Genomic DNA, 17,850 nt, shown 5'->3' with positions numbered 1-17,850 from the left:
CTGAATTGTCTGCCCAGGAATTCTTTCAAGTTTCAGCTTTGTTTTCCTCTCTCACACTAAGATGATTCAATCATTGAAACACACAGCCATGAATACATGGTGTCCATAGAATTGTCAGAGACTCCTTACACAGCCAATAAAATCCCTAGAGTCAGCAGAGTGAGGAGACAAACCCCTTAAGGCACCCCAAGAATTGAAAATTTTCTGGTTGCAGCAGCCAAAGCCAAAGTAGTTCATCTGAGAGGCAAGTCTTATCAGCTAAGGCTTGGGGTTGGCATTGGTAAAGGAATCTCTGGACTGCACCTTACTGCATAAATGAGGAGGTTAAGGTGGTCAGATTTTCTGCATTGAAGTGTACAGGGTAAAGGACTTTGGTTCATAGCATGAAGCTGTGTGAGTGGAAGATTAGGTTGGGTATTAGAAGTTTCTTCCCCCAGAGGACACTGTAACAGCTCCCCAGGGCAGCGCTCACAGCACCAAGCCTGACAGATCTCAAGAAGCATTTGGACAGTGCTCTCAGGCTCATGGTGTGAGTCTTGGGGATGGTCCTGTGCAGGGCCAGGAGTTGGACTTGGTGATCTTTGTGGGTCACTTCCAACTCAAGGTGTTCTCAGGATGGTCTTCCAGCAATATAACTAGAATTTGGTTGCTCCTGTAAAACTAACTATGGTGCAGCCATATATGCCTGCTTTCATCATGGCTAAGTTTATTTTTTATATCTGTGAGGGAGTTAAAGCAACCTAAAACTGTACATTTCAAGTGGAGAGTATATTATGGCTGGTGGGTAGGAGATTGCTGAATAGTTTTGTTGAGTCCTTATCCCAGTAGTGGTGCCTGAGGAAGAAGAAATTTATTGGAGAAAAAATTCTTAGTCTCTCAGGAGTGAAGTGGGTAACACCTAAACCTATTACTTGAATTACCTTTTTTTTTTTTTTAACTGCAGATAAATCAGGATGCATTTTAAGTCTTATCCTAGCCCAGTTGTTCTCCTCTTCCCCAGCAAAAAGGACTTTTTCAATCAGTCCTACTTTGTCAGATTCCTTTCTTGTGAGATACCCCTCCAGTGTTTCACTCAAGATGTTTTTTCTGCTTTTCAGGGCAAAATCCTTTTTTGCCTTCCATACAGCAGTGGAAACTGCTCTCCATGCTTGTTTCCTGATCTAGCCTTGCTGCCACTTTCTCATTTCATCATACAACCAGTGGGGAATATTTGTCAAGGCATGTAATCATTGGATTGCAGGTGGTGAAATGCACTGTCTTTAAGTCCTCTAAAATATGTCCATAAGCAGCAGATGCAATGAGATGTGGTTTCCTAAGGAGCTGTCTGGAGATTGAACTCTCTGTTTAGTAAATGCTGTATTGGCACTGCTGTTGTCCCCACAGTGAGGTGATCAATAATGCTTGTTTTCATTACTCAGTGACTTTTATCTGTTAATTATACAGGAACTTCAGATTTTCCAAATCTTTCTCACTCTTACAGCTGGACATCAGCTTCAAGTGTGATTGTAGAAGTGACTGCTTGTGGCAGAACCGCAGACATACTATCAGAAAGCTTAGTAGTGAATCTAGTTTCCTTAGGAAATAAGTAAAAATTTTCAGTAAAATTGTGTTTTTCGGCTTGCTCAGACTGGGTAGGTGGCAGGACTCACAAGGTGCTGATTATTAGTGCACTGGGTAACAGTTTATACTCTTGTCTCATCCTGGCTTGAGGAACAAACCTTCAGCTTTTCCTGGTGGTAAAGCCACAGAAGGAGAGCAAAGTGGAACAGATCTTGGTTTCCTCCAGTCCTCCTTGGTCAGCCAATAAATAACAACAACAAAAAAAGGACCAGCAACACATTAAGCAGAATCTTTGTGAACTATATCAAACATCACCAACAAAATATTTTAAATGCCTGTGTCCAAGAGACTCTGGCACGTTCCTAGGAAGTGTTCCAATCCCAAAGAGATTTTGGTGAAAAATTGGGACCACCTGCATTGCAGACATTTCTGGGCAAGCTCCTGTATTTCCACAGGTATCACTTTCACAGAGCAGAATTGCAAAGCAAACTCTTGAGTCCCTGGTGATGTACATAATCACATTGCTGGTAGTGTGATCTGCCAGGAGCATCAGTGCCAGCCCCAACAACTGGACTTTATCTCTGGGTGGTATAGCTTGCAAGGAGAAATGCTCTTTGGATCCTCTTACCATGGTACGCACCACAGACTTGGATGAGCTGAAAGTGCTTTTTTTTTTAATGTTCACTGGATGTATCCATATTAAGGACTAAAACTATTGCCTTCCAGGATTAAAAAAAAAAAGGTATGTCTAGTGTGATATCCCATTCCTGAGAGGGCTTACAGAGGATAATGTGAAAATAGTGGGTGAACAGGAAAAATGTACAGGAATGCAACAAAAAATTGCAGGTCAGATATTTCCTAGCTCAGATGTGTTGTCAGATGTGTATAATTAACATCCCTCAATGGATTTTGCTTTCAAGTAGCCACCCCCCTCCTTTTTGAGCCATGTAGAAATTAATACCCACAGCCTCCTTAGGCATGTGGTGAACACTATTTACATGTGTTTGTTTTGAAAACCTGCAAGCTTTGCTTTATGTGCTTTGCTTCTTATCCTGGGAGGAACTAATCAACCCCTACTCCTTACAAAGACATTTGTTTGTTCCCTTGTTGGTCTTCCAGGTTTTTCTGTTTTCCTACTTATCTCCTTGTATTCAGCATTGCTGATTTTAGATTAAAGGCAACAAATCATCACAGGATAACTTGCCTTTTATCACGAATTCCCAAAGAGCAGAGCAGGATCCTCCAAATCCAAGTGTGCCCAGCAATGACACTTCTCCCATGTATCTTCTCAGCAGAAGGAGCTCTGCAAATCAGAGTTGCTCACACTTGGACTAAGACAACCCTCCTTAAAACATTGCTGTGGCACTTTGCAGAGGTGGTTCTAAATGCATCACTCCCTGCCTTGTGTGATGTTTGTGTGATTTCCAGGGATGGGATATGAGGGGAAATAATTTATACTGAGACTCTTCAATCAGCAATAAAAAGCTATTATACAGCTGGAATACTTGGCTGGTGTTCCTGGTGCAGATGACAAGTTAAGAACATCTGTGTTGCAATATGAGAAATATAATCAGACTGTCTGGTGAGGATGGTTGAGGGGCAGTCGTTTACAGAAAGTAGGGCAGCCTCGTTTGCACAGGAGGCTGCTTGCTGCTTTCCATACCTCAGGATGCCAAGGAAAAGTCTCTGCTTCACAGAGGCACTGAACCATGGAGCAGCTTCACCAGACCCTCTAAAAGGGCACCAGACTCACGATGCTGCGACTTTGATTTAGTGAATTCTTAATTGTGTAGAAGAGCAGATTTGTTTTTACACAGAAGCTGCTAAGCTGTGAAACTGTTTTCAATTGCTTGTCTGAATAAAAAAAATAGGAAGGACCAGCAAGTGGGTGGAACAGCTGGGTACCTGGACTTTGGAAGTACTGGAAAAAACTGCCTGCTGCTTCCTTCTCTGCCTGTTGCTGCACAGATTGAATCTGAAGTCAGGATTTAAACAGTGAAATCCCTAGCTGGTGTCAAGTCTGACAGCCTGCTGCGCACTGTCTTGCTCTGATGCATCTGAACTCCCCTCGCTAGCAGCTCCAGAGGCAGAAGAGCAGCCCTTGGGAAGCCTCTTCTCTGTAATTCCGAGTGTGGCCTGGTAGTGGGAACACTGCTCACCCTCTGCATTTAGCAGGGTGTGGGCAGGGAGAGGCGTCCGTGGGCAGCGGAGCAGGGCTCCTGCCTGGAAGCTCCCCGTGTGACTGCGGCGCAGACTGGCAGCAGCTGAGGAACGCTCGGATGCTATTTCTGGGATATCTCCTCAGAGCAGGCTGGGTGTTTAAGAGCTTCTCAGCAGTCAGAGCTCACATCCAGAGCTGGAGCAGGGATGTAGGATGGACAGCAATTTTCCCTGCTAGCATCTTGTGGTCTCAGTCTGGACGGGGCTGGTTTTTGATCCCCGTGTTCAATCCCACTTGTGCTCTCTGGGCATTCCCTTAAGGGCAGCCACCCGGGGATGTAGGTTTGGGTGTGTATTTCTCACAGAACAGCCTTCTGAGGTTGAGTATTTGTAGCTGCTCCCAGTCTTTGGGATGTGAACGTGTCACACAGGTGTACAAAGTTCCTGTGTTACCCACCTCTGTTACCCATACCCTCTGCTCCCTCAGCCTTAGAGAGGTGGGTGTCTTTTCCATTTGTTTTGTGTAAATGAAGCTACATCTCGTTGGTCATACAACTAAAAAGAAGAGATTGGAAACTCCTCAGGGCAGAGTCTGTCTGTATTGGTGCCTATTATAGCTCACACACATCCCTGAGAGGCAATGCCTCATAATTAATCTCTAAATAATTAATAATAAGAAGAAGCAGTTACTAGTCAGGAAGTAATTAACCTGCTTATGCTTACAGGGAAGTCCTATGCAAGGAAAGAGTAATTAAAGGCTTTTTGAATGACACAGAAAAATCCCCACTGACCTCTGCCAGGACAAGTTTAGGAAGTGGGTCCAGTAGGATTTCCTTGGTTATCAAATAAAAATAACTTTGTTCCTGTAGGTAAAATTTCCTAAGCTGGTATTTTTCCTAATCTGGTATACATTTGTGTGTACCAGTGTTCAGCCTGGCTGAATAATTGGGTGAATAATTTTATTTGTATTTAGTTTAATTTTTGACAGTATGAAATGGTTAGTTATAAGATATGCTGGAATTTTCCTTGGAAAGCAAGCAAGTGGCTAACTCACATCGAAGTAGGGTTTTCACTATTTCATTCAGGCAGTATCATCCAATGGACAAAAGTCCTGGATGGCAAAATTAGTTTGCAAGAGGGACCTTTATGTGCCATGATCCATCCACAAGGGCACAGACAGCATCTAGCATCTTTCTTTGTTCATAGCTGAGAGAGACTTATGCAGTCATTGCCCTGTTCCTTCAGATGAATTCACACAGTCCTGTAGAGATGGGAATTTTCTGCGGCTTTGGAGCTGGCATGGCTGAGAGAGCTGAAGGCATCAGATAAGTGTATCAGAACACACAACTGCTCAATATCACTGCATCAAGGTAAGCCATGCAACTTTTGATTCATAACTTTGTTGGTGTCTTCTTGCAAATGAAGACAAAATAAAAGACACAACCTTCTCAAACCCTTGCAAGGTATTTTTAAATCAGGGCGAGTTAGAGCTCTGAATTTCGTCATTCCCAACAGAGTTCATAACAGGCCTCCTCCAAAGATGCACATCTCAGGAGTGTCTTGATGCACTGATAACTGATAATGAACACCTCCTAGCTTTTGGGATTCACCAATGTCCTTTACAAGCCCTTCAATTTTTCTTTATCTTCTCATTATACAGGCCATTCCTCTCTCCTGAGAGCAGGTAAAGGGGGTTACATTATGCTGCTTTTGTCAAACACATGACAGAGAGTATGAGAAAATGTCAGTCATTTTGGTTCTGTCTTTGGGGCCCTGAGGAAGTTCTGTCTCTCAAGAAATTTCCTGTTTTGTTAACTCAGATGTATTTGGCAAACTTAGAGCTTGATACTCTGTAGCGCAGTGGAAAATGAAATTACCTTTTATTCTCTTGAAGCCACTTTTGAAGGGATATTCTGCATGGCATGACTTTACCAGTTCAGATAATCCACTTTGCCTGTATCCCTGTCCTGGTACTTGGCCCTGGATAAGTCATACTAGATGTCCTTGGGAAGGTGGGAGGCCCAGGGCTATGCTGTGTCCCTGGGGCAGTTCTGGGGAACCCCATTTGGTCCCTGTGCTCCCTGTCCCCCTTCACCAGTGCAGCTAAACCAGCAGCTTGAGGCTTAGCCCTGACAGAACCCCTGCTCCCAGCCCAGTGCACTCAACCCCTGGCCTGGCACAGGGAATCTCAGCCAGACTTTGTCTCTTCACATCTGGGAGACCAGGGAGTCTCCCAGCCCTGGCTTTCCTTCCACCACAGTGCCTTCTCCTTTGAAGAGCAGCTGCATGGAACTTCAGTGGCTGTGAAGGCATGGCAGAAACTCCCAGGAGAATTAAGTTCTCCTTTTTGCTGACATTCCTAATCTGGCCAAGTAGCCCACTGCTCTGGAAAGGACAGCTGTATCCTGCCCCTTCCCCTTGGGCCCACTGCTGCTTTTCTGCTCCCTTGCATTGATTGATCCATGATGCAACCACTCATGGGATGGAGTGATTGCAAACACACCCCTATGCCCCTGGAAAGATTAATTTTCCAGTGGTGTTATCCCCATGCAACTGCACAGTCTCTGGGCTCAGTGCAAGGAGATGGAAGAAACACAAGGGAGAGAGTGGGACTCTAAAACAGCCCACAAAGGGCTGCTGGCCCTATTGAACACCAGTTGGATGTTGCAGACATCTTTTCATTAAAATCCTTTCTTAGGATTTTTCCTGCTCGAGCTGAGAAGTTTCAGCAACAAATGTAACCAATTGTTATCTGCTGCTGTGGAATGCAACAGGTGCACCTGTGATTGGATGTTTACAATTAATGGCCAATCAAGGACTGAGCTCTCTTGGACAGAGTTGGAGAGAGCTCCTTTGTTATTCATTCTTTTCTATTCTTAGCTTAGCTAGCCTTCTGAGAACTGCTCTTTCTATTTCCTTTTAGTATAGTTATAATGTAGTATATATATCATAAAATAATAAATCAAGCCTTCTGATCATGGAATCAACATTCTCGTCTCTCATCCTGAAAACCCTTGTGACCACGGTCACAGTTGGACATTTGCTCTCCTCTGATTTATGCACTTAGGAAAGTCCTCACCTGGAGCCAGCTTTCCCCAAGGCCGTCTCAGATAGGGAGGACTTCCCAGGGAAATCTTGTTAGCTGAGCTAGGAGCTGCTCTTCACTGTTGGGGCCGGGAGCAGGGAGAGACCAACGCAGCCCCTCTGCAGTGCAGGGGGAGCACTCACAGCCACAGGATCTCCCACAGAAATGCTGCTCTCTGCCTAGACATCACTCCTGTTCCCATCCCAAGGAGCACAGGCTGGTTAGTAAGGTGCATCTACTGACAGTACCGTGTTGCTCAGTCAGTGTGATGAGTATAGAGCTATTGTGTACTAAATATTAATGCTATGTGTGGATTTGACCCATCTGGGCGGGTTAGGAATCATAGAATTCCAAAAGAAGCCACTGGAATGTCCCTTGTCACTGGATGGCATCCAAAGGGCTTAAAGGAGAGGCGGAAGAAGGTAAGAGAAGGAAAAACAGCCTCCAGTGGAGGAGGTGAGAGCTCAGGTGGCAGTGGCAGGATAGGTTTTCCCTTAGGAAAAAGCAGTTCAGGATATTTCCTTCCTGCTGGCACCTGTCCTGCAGTCCCTCAGCACTTCTCTCCAGCCAGGCTGGAAACCCAACCCCTGAATGACCTGCATGACAAGAAAACAAAACCCTACAAACCTGCAATGCCACAGGCACTGCTGCACAGCAGCAGAGTCCTTGGAGTGCTGACAAACATCCATGGCCACTAACATCTCATGGACAAGCATCCATGGGCCACTAACATCTCATGGACAAGCATCCATGGCCACTAACATCTCATGGACAGGCATCCATGGCCACTAACATCTCATGGACAAGCATCCATGGCCACTAACATCTCATGGACAGGCATCCATGGCCACTAACATCTCATGGACAGGCATCCATGGCCACTAACATCTCATGGACAAGCATCCATGGCCACTAACATCTCATGGACAGGCATCCATGGCCACTAACATTTCATGCCACCACATCCCTGGGTCCAGAGCCTGGGCTTAGGGCAGTTCCTTGGAGCATGATGCTGGTTGTGTGTTTGATCCCTGTACAGGCCACTCACTAAACAGCTGGACTTGATGATCCTTGTGGGTCCCTTCCAACTCTGTTCTGTGAGTTATCTGGTGCCAGATCCTTCAGGGCCTTCCTGCTGATTTTGGTGAACTCAAAGCTCCTCTTGTGTGCAAAGAATTTGCTGGATCTAGCACCCAGTTTGAACTCAGGTGCTGGATGAGGGATCAACATTATAAAATTTTGGCCTATAACTCTATGAAATCTCTTCAAAAATATCTTTCACCTGCAGGGCACTGATGCTTCAGTCCCTTGATGCTGAGGCTTGCCTGTTTTGGGACGTCTGGGACCTGTGTTCCTCCAGGCACACACCTGGGGACAGCAGCAGCCACTGCAATTGGTAGGAGAAAAACTTGGTTTGAGCCTCCAGTTCCCACCCCTAATATACAATTTAATGTTTTGTTCTGACTTAAGACATTATTCCATAAATGCTCTACCTCTGCCCTAAGGGGGTGTTTTAGAGTGTTTTGATTCCTTTATGTTGTTTTCTTTTCATTCTGCATGTCAAACCGAGCAGCTGAGAGCCTGATGCAGATGCTAGGAAGATGGAAAGGTCCCAGCATCACCATGACACAACTCTCCCTGCAGCAGAAAGTGGCTGAGAAGGTGAATTTTGTGTGGAGAGAAGCAGGAGTATTCTGTATTTTCAGCAAGAAATCTCAAGCAAGACTGCATTGACAAGGGCCTGAGGCATACAGCAAAAACATCAGTGGTAAATCTCAATGAAAACAGGCATCAACCCCATGCTTTACTTGGGGAATCATTTTCCAGCCCCACTCAGAGTAAATTTTCCCCTTTTCTCTACCCCTCAGCAATTATCCTAATCCTATCCTGGGCCTCCAAGTAACCAACTCAGCCTCTCAACAATAAAAGGCTCTCTATGCCTGACTATTTTTGCCACCCTCAGGATGCTGTGGCAGTCCCTGTCCATCCCCACACCAAAGATAGCTCTGAGTTTTTTCCTTCTCTCCCTCAGCCCTAACCACTGACTTCTCAATCCTGGCCAGTGACTGACTCCTAAGACAGTGTCCCCACTGCCCAGATACTCAGTATTCCTCAGAGATGGATTCTGCTATTAGCTTTCATTTTCCTTGGGCAGTTTCTTTCAGCCCCACTACACATGTCCAGTGGGCTGGAGGTTTCAGCTTTTCCTTTCCATCAGCCCTCACCCTAGCCTGACCCCCAGCAGAAGGTGCTGTTTGCAGCTTCCGTTCTCTTTCTCCTCCCAGCCCCATCTCACCGTAGCTCTGGGCTTTCACTTCTCCTGTCCTTTAGGGAGCATCCCTGCATTCCTGGAGACAGCATTCCAGGTGTGGCCTCACCAGTGCTAAGCGAAGAAGGGCCATGTCCCTTCACCCAATGGAAACTCTTCCTAACACAGCTCCCTACTGTTAGTTGAAGTTTCTGCCTTTCCTTTGGCAGATCCTTTCCAGCCCTTTTCCAGCTGTAACTCTGCAGGAATGGGATTTATTCAGCCTCAATCAGAAAAGGCAGAAGGAGAACTTCATTGCTGTTTGCAGCTGTCCAATGAGAGGGTGTAGAGAAGATGGAGCCAGGCTCTTCCCAGAGGCACAAAGTGACAGGACAAGAGGCCACAAGATGCATCTGGGACTTGGAAAACTCCAGATAGATCTTAAGGGAGCAAGCATCACAACAAGGTTGGTTAAACACTGGAAGAGGTGCCCAGGGATCCAGCAGGCTCTCCATCCTCAAAGATGCTAAAAATTCAGCTTGCTGAAGCTCTGAGTAGCCTGACCTGGTTTTAAAGCTGTCTGAGCTTGAGCAGGGAGGTTGGGCCAGAGGCCAACCGGAGATCCCTTTCTACCTGAGTTACTGTCCAATCCTGCTCCTGTGAACCTCAGCCTTTGTAAATTTGGAGCCTAATCTCATAACCTTGATGAAAGGAAGGTGTTATGTCTTTAGAAGTAGATTTAGACTTTGTAAAGCCTACTCTGCTTTGGGCAGCAGTTTCATGGGACCAACACACAGCTTCCCAGCACCTATGGACAGTAGGAAATAATTGTAGCTGACCTAAAATTTCCTTCACATTGATTTTCAGGATTAGGACAGATGTCCAAATTTATGCCTTGCCTATCCTGTGCAGTTTAAAGGAAATTGGGAACTCAGGCCCTTTAGAAAGACTCTGGAGTGGTAATGGCAAGGGGAAGGAATTTAATGCCTGGAGGTGAAAGTTGGGAAAGTCCCAAATGACTCAGTTTCTGCTGCCCTTTTCGCTGAGTGAAGAGAAAAAGCCCTTCCTGTGTTCACCTCCTCGTCTCTCACCTATAAGCAAATTAAAATCTCCTCAATATTGCCCATTTTGACTGGAAGCATTGGATAGCTGCTTCCTTAAATTTTTCTACCTGCAATAGACTTGACATTCTCACTGACATTTTATCCCTTTTACAAAGTGGCTCCAGAGTGCCTCAGCATAGGGAGTTTTTCCTCCTTTTCTCCCCTTTCTTTCTCTTCTTCTTCCCTGCCTAAACAGCTGTTGGAAAGCAAAGGAGGCATTAAAAGGAGACATCCTCACTGTGGGAGCAGGGAAGGGGCTGCTGCCCCTGGCTCAGTGCAGTGTTAGATAAGGGCAGACTCGCTCTGGCATCGTGGTGAGTTCCAAGAGCTCACTCAGATATTTCCCCAGAGGGGAAAGCCTTTGCTTTCCCTCTGAATCCATCCATCACCAGGCAGAGCACACTCATCAAAAATGTGGAATCTGGCATCGCTGCAGGATCATTATAAGGGTTTAAAAGAGAACATTTCACCACCCTATATATCTAGTCAGGCAACACCTGACAGGTCAGCTGGGCAAGGGACTGCACTTCCCAGCTGAAGCACTGGCTTGAGAAAGTGTCATCTACAGGCACAGGTCAGCTCAATCCAATCCCCCCGAGCTGGGAAGCCCAGAAACCCAGAGCTAACATCGCATTTACAGCATCTGCCCAAGTTTCTGTCGTTTATGTCTCTCTCATAACAGTGGTGAGCCTGTTATATGTGCATGTGACTTTTTCCAGTCCTTATCTCAATCCACTCATCCTGCTGGCACTAAAGGCAATGAGATCCACAGGTGAACCTTATCCCATGAAAATAGTTATTTATGAATAATAAAAATTAAAACTGTTCAGAAAGTTTGAAGATACTGAAATTGAGATGTTTAGTTAAGGCAAGGAAAATTCTGTATACTCCCATTTCATTTTTGCCAAAAAAAAAAGAAAAACAAAACCACAAATGATAGAAAATCAGGAATGTCTCCTTTTCAGCAATAAAGCCCTAGAGAGCTAATGTTATCAAGCAAACTGGGAGTAAAACCAAACTCCACGTTACTTACAATGCACTGTTTCTATCAATACACAGCTGAGATTAATTCAGGTGTGCCTGGTTTCAGTGCAGCCTGTACTTTGTTCTGCTGTCAATGCTTTCTCAAAGTAGCAGGCCAAAGTTAAAAATCACATTGCAGGCTGTTTGAGTTGTCTGTTGAAGCTAATTCATCACAGTGAAAAAATGGTTATGAGATATTAGCAGCTACTGCAGATTCCCTCATTTTCCCTTTCTTTCTTTTATTGCCTGCATAAAGAAGACCAATTGCTGTCAATAGCCAAAAAAACCCCAAAACACAACTTGTTTTCTATGACATTAAACAAATTCTCTCACTACCACAGCATATAAACGCTTTGAAGGTGAGAGAGAGTGAAAAAGAAGAAGAAAAAGAAGAAAGGAAAAAACCTAAGAAGGAAAGCAACCTATAGGGAAGGTTTTACAGGGAAAGTGAAGCCACTAAGAGAAAAGAGGGCATGAGGGGTGGTGAGAAAGGCTGTTCCTGAGTCGGTGTCCCAGCCCCAGCACCCATGCACTGACCTGGACACCTGCCCACACCATGGGTGGCACCACAGCTTCCTTCAGCCATGTGTGGTGTCACTCTCCTTTGCCTCAAGAACAACAGAGGGCCCTGGTGCTGTGTACTGTGGTATTGTGCTGCTTTATCACGAATTTCATTTCCAGCAGCACCAAGAAAATTCATACTCAGGGATGTGGTGGAGCCAAAGCCGATATCAAAACTATTCTCTCTTAAGCTTTCAGAGTAGAGGCTGGAAGCAGGTAATAGAGAAGCATCCTTTTATTCCCCATGTCTTTAAATGCAAGGAATGGTCTTGCTGAGGATTTTGTCATAGGGTACATGATAGAGAGGGGGAGGATGTAGGAATTTTGGAAGAAGTAAGGGAGGAATATGGAAAAATTTTTGGAGCTTCCTGTCCAAAACTGGTTTAAACTTGCTATTTCATCACTTTGAAAATCAGCAGTATTGGGCATGATGCATCCTCTGGAAGCAATTGTCATTGGGACATCCCCTGGAATGCAGACAACAAGCACAGTGGGACTGCAGCACTCTCTGCATTTATACACAAGGGCCTAGCATGGCACGGTGCCACAGAAACTAATTATACCCAGTGTTCATGAAATGATGAGAAGAGGTAGAAGTATAATTATCAGTTTTCCAGCATGGCTGCTGTATGCAGTAAGTATGGCAGAGTTGACATCGTAGTGGAGGCAAATGAGTAAAATATCTTTTTATTTCACCAGTAAAATTTTTTAACTTTTACTACTGTTTGAAATCCTGATGTTCTCAGCAGAAGTGATGGCCTGGAAAATTTTTCTTTTGCCTGATTTTCCCCCTAATCATCTGTGGACAATTAATTGCCACCTATTAGCATCCCAGCCCTTGTTAAAATAGGCCTCCTTTCTTTTTTTTTTTTTTTTTTCTAACCAGAGTTATTAAAAAAGATCATTTCAGCATAGTGTGGTGGACTTGTCATAAACATTTAAGATGTTCCAAAGTGTCATATTTTCTAGGCAGTATAATAGCATTCCATTTATTGTTTCCCAAGGACTAAACATGGAAATGAATGGCTTTATGAAGAAGGTAGTCTTCTAGTGAAATTGCTTGATTCCATTCTTCCACCATCAGGCTCCTCAGCAAAATAATTTCCCTTTAATTAAGCTATATGATGTAAATATCATGGCAATTGATTTAATAAAAATATATGATGCAAAATAACATGAGGAAAAACACCTTAAAGAAAAGCAGAAGGATTCCCTGAGCAGAGGAGGTAATGGGAAAACTACTGGAAATGAGGTAAGAAAAACAATAAAAGGGAAGCTTTTATAGATTTTTTTCACCATTTCTCTTTTTGTAACAGTTGGATGGATGTATCCCTTGCTACCTTCCTCATTTTCTACTGTAAAAGATGTCTGAGAAGCTGTCATTTTTTCTCTCTTCTACCCAATTATTCATCTATTTTTTTAATTAATAATACAACCAGTTCTGATGTTAATGTGTTCTGGAGTAAGTACACATACTTTTCTGACCTACTTTTTAATCTATGTATTTGCCTTTCAAGTGAGAGATGTTTTCTGTTTCTTGTCCAAACCCTTGTGCTAATACTCTTGTGCCCTGTTGCACAAGTGCTACTGCTAATGTTTATGTTCTAGAAAACCTGTGGGACAATGTAAAGGCAGGATATCCTCTGCCTGCACTCACTTCAAATCCTGTTTGTTTACAGTGTGGAGGTGGCAGGGACATCCAGTTGTGGACATTCATAACACAGTATGGTGTAATTTTTTGGGACATCCTTAGGAAAATGTATCTCTCTGTAGCGCATCTTTTCTCTCTGTCCCGGCCTCCTCAGGAGCCATGGAAAGGCAGCTTCCTGGCTGTCATTTGCCATCATCCAACCCTTTATGGTGCAGATGATCCCCAGAAGTTACTGCTGCAGAAAGCAGGATTTCCATCCGTGCTATCTCTGCCCAGGGATGTTGACAGGAGGAAAGCTGTTAAGTGGTCCATATGGACCAGCTGGACAGAGGATATGGAGTCACAGCTAAATGATAAACTCCTGGAAATGACTGAAAAGTTGCAAGAACATGAGAAAGACTGCAAGGAGAGGGAAGGTACCCAGAGAGTGCTGTGAAAATGTTGACTGTAGCAAAGCTTGGGTAAACTTTGGCAGCCCAGATCCAGAAAAACGTGATTTTCACATGGGTGCTTGACTCTTCTTGAGGGCACTGCTAGCTGGATAAGAGCTCTTATGGTTTCAGGGACTCAACATGTGTCTGAGGTAGCATCAGGCAGTCTGATTTTAATGTGATTAGTTGCAACTCTCATGTCTGCAAAATTAGCCCAACAGCCTCATAAGAACAATTGTTTTGGAAAGAGATAGGATTTTTTCCCAAGTTTTCTTTAAGGCAAAAATCTTTGAATGTCATTCTGTGGACATTGCTTGTTTTGACCTCAGCCAGCATCAGAAAAAAATAAGCTCAAATACAAAATGTTTTCTTTTGGTTTTAGGATTAAATTAAGTTTTTTTAGGACTCCTTTAGAAACAGAAATACATCTCAGCTCAGGCTGGGGCCAGAGCTTCAGATTCAGATCTTATTTTAGTTTAATTTTCTTTACTGAACCAAACCATCAGTCTTTCCTGGCAGGCAGTCTACCCCAACCAGAATATTTTCCATAGTGAGCTCCAGATAGCCAGCATACTAATGTCTGCCTTTAAAGAAAGAAGAAATACCCTGAGTCCTGATGCATTCAATCAAAACAGCAAACAGTGATTTCCAACCAGCCTTTTCCACAACAGACTAAAGCAAGGGGAGAAGCAATCATTGCTTTCTGAAATCAGCCATGTCAGCCCTTGACACAAAGGAGGTTGGTGAAGAAAGGTTAGCTCTGGTGTCATCGTGCCATTAGGTCTGAACGCCTCTGAGAGATCTCTAGTACAGCCTGCCATTCACAGACCCCCAAGGATTTCTTTTTTAAATGAAAGGTTGCAAAAATCTCATTCCCTATTCCAGCACTGCACACACAACATGTTCCCCTTCCCCCCATCCGTCACAAGCAGCTAATGGGAATCAGGTCCTTAATGGAGGACAATGGCAATTCTGCACAGGTGGGAAGGCATAAAACATTGGCCAGCCAACCAGTCTTGATTCATGGCCAATGAAATATTAATACATGACCTTCATAATTTTCCCTTTCCATTAAAAACCTCAGGACACTGGAAATAAAGTGTTTAAAAACACTTCTGCTTCCTGGTAATCAGTGTTTCAAAGATAAATAAAAATATATCTGTGCTCCTTGAATTTGTGATCAGAAAGCTTCCTCCAGAGTGAGTCCAGCCTTATTTACCACTGTTCTTTTTAAAGGATTTTGAATGCAGCTGAATGTGAGAGATACATAATTGCATATCCAACCAACACTTGCCCCTGAAGAGGAAGAGATAAAAGGTTCATTCTTCAGCCACACCATTCCTGGATTTTTTACAGTGAGCCCTCCTGCCCAACAGTATTCAAGAAAGCTGTGTATGGTCTAAAAGACTGGAGCTACGCATAACACAAATGTGGGTTGAATGAAAAACTCAGCAAATGTTCTGTCTTCTCCTGAATGTTGCTGTATGTCGAATGGTGGAAAGATAGCTGATTTAGCAGGAATGTTGATTTATTTTGTACGGTGGGAAGATAGCTCTTTTAACCAGGAATGTAAGCCTTGTCTCTTTTGTATGAATGTAAGTTGTGTCTCTTCAACTGATGCTCACTATCAAGAATGTTTGTATGCACAAAGCTACCTTAGTGTTCAAAGACAAGTTCTCTTCACCACTGTCACCAATACCACAGATGACTGAACTGGTTTACAACCAGAATAAATCTTACCTCATGCATTCTTTTTCCATGTGGATGAAGGCAGCTGTCTAGAAGAAAAAGGAAATACAGCTTGGGGGCTAGAAACACAAACCACAAATGCCAGAGGTGCATCACTAGTTGCACCACAAGCTTTGGTAAGTAACCTTATTTCCTTGTCTAAACAGACCCCAAACTCCTCTGTACCTGCTGGACTGGGAATTGCTTATTGCATCATGGCTTTGTGTCTGTGGTGTGGGGGGAAGTCCTGAAGCAGCTACAGTAAGCAGGAGATTCTGACTCTCGGCTGGAATTTTACCCCAAGCCATCTTTACTTTTCCACTAATGTGTAATTGTTTCTAAAGAGTTAGAACACACCTATGCTCACCTGAGGATAGCATACAAATGCTTGACTGTAGTAGTAGTCATGCAGTGTTAGAGATGAAGTGCTGTTAAGAGTTGATATTTGCTTCATATGTGTTAAGCCTGCAGAAGAGAAGACTTGAGGCAGAAAATTACCACAAAAACGGAGATTTTTTTTTCAGTGCACAGAAATGCTTTGAGTTGCTTTAACTTTAAATCAATTACAATTATAAAGTCATAATTTTAATCACTTTCTTTTCCTTTGTTTTTTCCAGGATAGTAATATTGTTACCCTCTTTTCTGAACCGGGTTATCCTGGTATTACGTAGACTGCCCTATGGTTTTGTGTCACTGTGCAGCAAAACCAAACATGGACCAGAAAATAAAATCAGAAGTGTGTGAAGGGAGGAAGTGCTGTGGGAAGAAAGAGGTCTATAACAACACCTGACTAAGCACCAAATGTCATCTCAGTCATCAATGCAAGGAGGAAGACCTCCGGAGCTTCTTTCCCAAGCAGTTCAAATTCCCTTCTCACTGTTGTCTCTGCAAGGAGCACAGGACAGATGTGTCACTGCTTGGGACAACACCGCTCGTGCCTGCAGTGCTCAGGGCTGTGCCCTTGCCATGGGGTGGCCAGGACACTCACTCCAAAGTCCTCTCACTAGGCAGCCCCAGTGACTGAGAGACATAAACTCACTGTTATGTGTTGGAGTGGGGGTTAATCCAAAGTGCTTTAAGTGCCAGAGGTGGCTGTGTCACGTACACCTCAGTGGTGCCTGTGTGAAGGGCATGAGATTGGTCCCCCAGGACAAGGCAGGAGGCTTCAGGGCCTGCTGAGGACACTGCTTGGCTTTTCCTGGGAGAGAAGAGCTGAATATGATGACATCTGTGGCCACAAGTCTGTGTGTGCTGTTCCCCCATCACTCATGCTCAGATTTCCTCTGGGGGGGAGATGATTGATTTACTCCAGAAGGAATGAACTACCACACAGGCACTGCAGAAAGCAAGGGAAAAAGCTGAGGAGAGAGTAAAGATAATCCCAGCTCAAATCTTTACTTTAATTGTATCCCGGGCTGCAATCCCCACAATAAAACAGAGCATTGGTCTCTACACTTACTCTGACACAAACAGCTCTTAAAAATATAAATTGTCTCCTCTGATTGCTAGTCCAAGTGATGGGTCCCTGCAGAAGGAGAGAGCCAAGCCTAAGGGCCCAGTCCAGTCATGCCAACACCAGTGTTTATTTCCTTCATCTCACCAGAAGTGGGAACAGGCTTGTCTATTGATGCTTTAGGCCTTACACCTTTTCCTACTCTGAAAGGGTATGGATCACTGCAGAAATCTGCTGCATTCTGCCTCTGGATGGTGGGGAACGGGGTAATATGGGGCAATATGGGGGTTGATATTTGCACACCCTGTCCCTGCAGCTGAGTCTGATACCAGGGCGCTAATCCTTGCAGTAAAAGAGCATGCAAAGGAGGAAGGGCCCTAGCCAGTCTTTCTCTTCTCTGTAGCTGTATCACTGCTGTAGCACTCAGCAGAATGCTGGGTTCATGAAGGTTTCCCAGACCTTCAAACCCTGATCACTGCTGTAAGTCAGGGAACCAATCTGTGTTGGAAAAGAGCTCGAAGAGAATTTTCTCTTCTCAACACAAATCCTCTCACTATGTCTTTAGGCTTTGCATATTGCAAGAAGGAGTTGTGCCTCTGGTACTTTATACTCTCCAAACTGTAACTATAATCCCAACACAAACCCTAATGTTATTTATATAGAGGAGATAACCTCCCTCCCTAAAGGAGCATGTAATTTTACCTCTGCTCACACCAGCTGTCCTTACATTATTGAAAGCCCTACAATGATGAATTAAAGTAAAACTACAGGATCCAAGCGCACCCCATCCTCTATGCCTGCCAATAGCCAAGGTATCATTCCCTATGGTAAAAGAGAAACTATGGCC

General features: G+C 44.1%; 1 long non-coding RNA gene across 1 annotated transcript in view; it reads left to right on the top strand.

Annotated features, from left to right (window-relative positions):
• Positions 1–17,009, top strand: part of LOC134420867 (uncharacterized) — a 41,303-nt gene extending 24,294 nt beyond the window's left edge. Inside the window, exons 3-7 of the long non-coding RNA XR_010028460.1 lie at positions 4,966–5,090; positions 8,094–8,201; positions 8,379–15,252; positions 15,593–15,687; positions 16,168–17,009. This is a non-coding gene — a long non-coding RNA (uncharacterized LOC134420867). The remainder of the gene's footprint in view (positions 1–4,965; positions 5,091–8,093; positions 8,202–8,378; positions 15,253–15,592; positions 15,688–16,167) is intronic.
• Positions 17,010–17,850: the final 841 nt, after the last annotated feature.

Source organism: Melospiza melodia, chromosome 1 (assembly GCF_035770615.1).
Source record: "Melospiza melodia melodia isolate bMelMel2 chromosome 1, bMelMel2.pri, whole genome shotgun sequence".
Taxonomy (NCBI): domain Eukaryota; kingdom Metazoa; phylum Chordata; class Aves; order Passeriformes; family Passerellidae; genus Melospiza; species Melospiza melodia.
The sequence above is the reverse complement of the archived record's forward strand: the minus strand, read 5'-3'. Positions and strand labels throughout refer to the sequence as shown.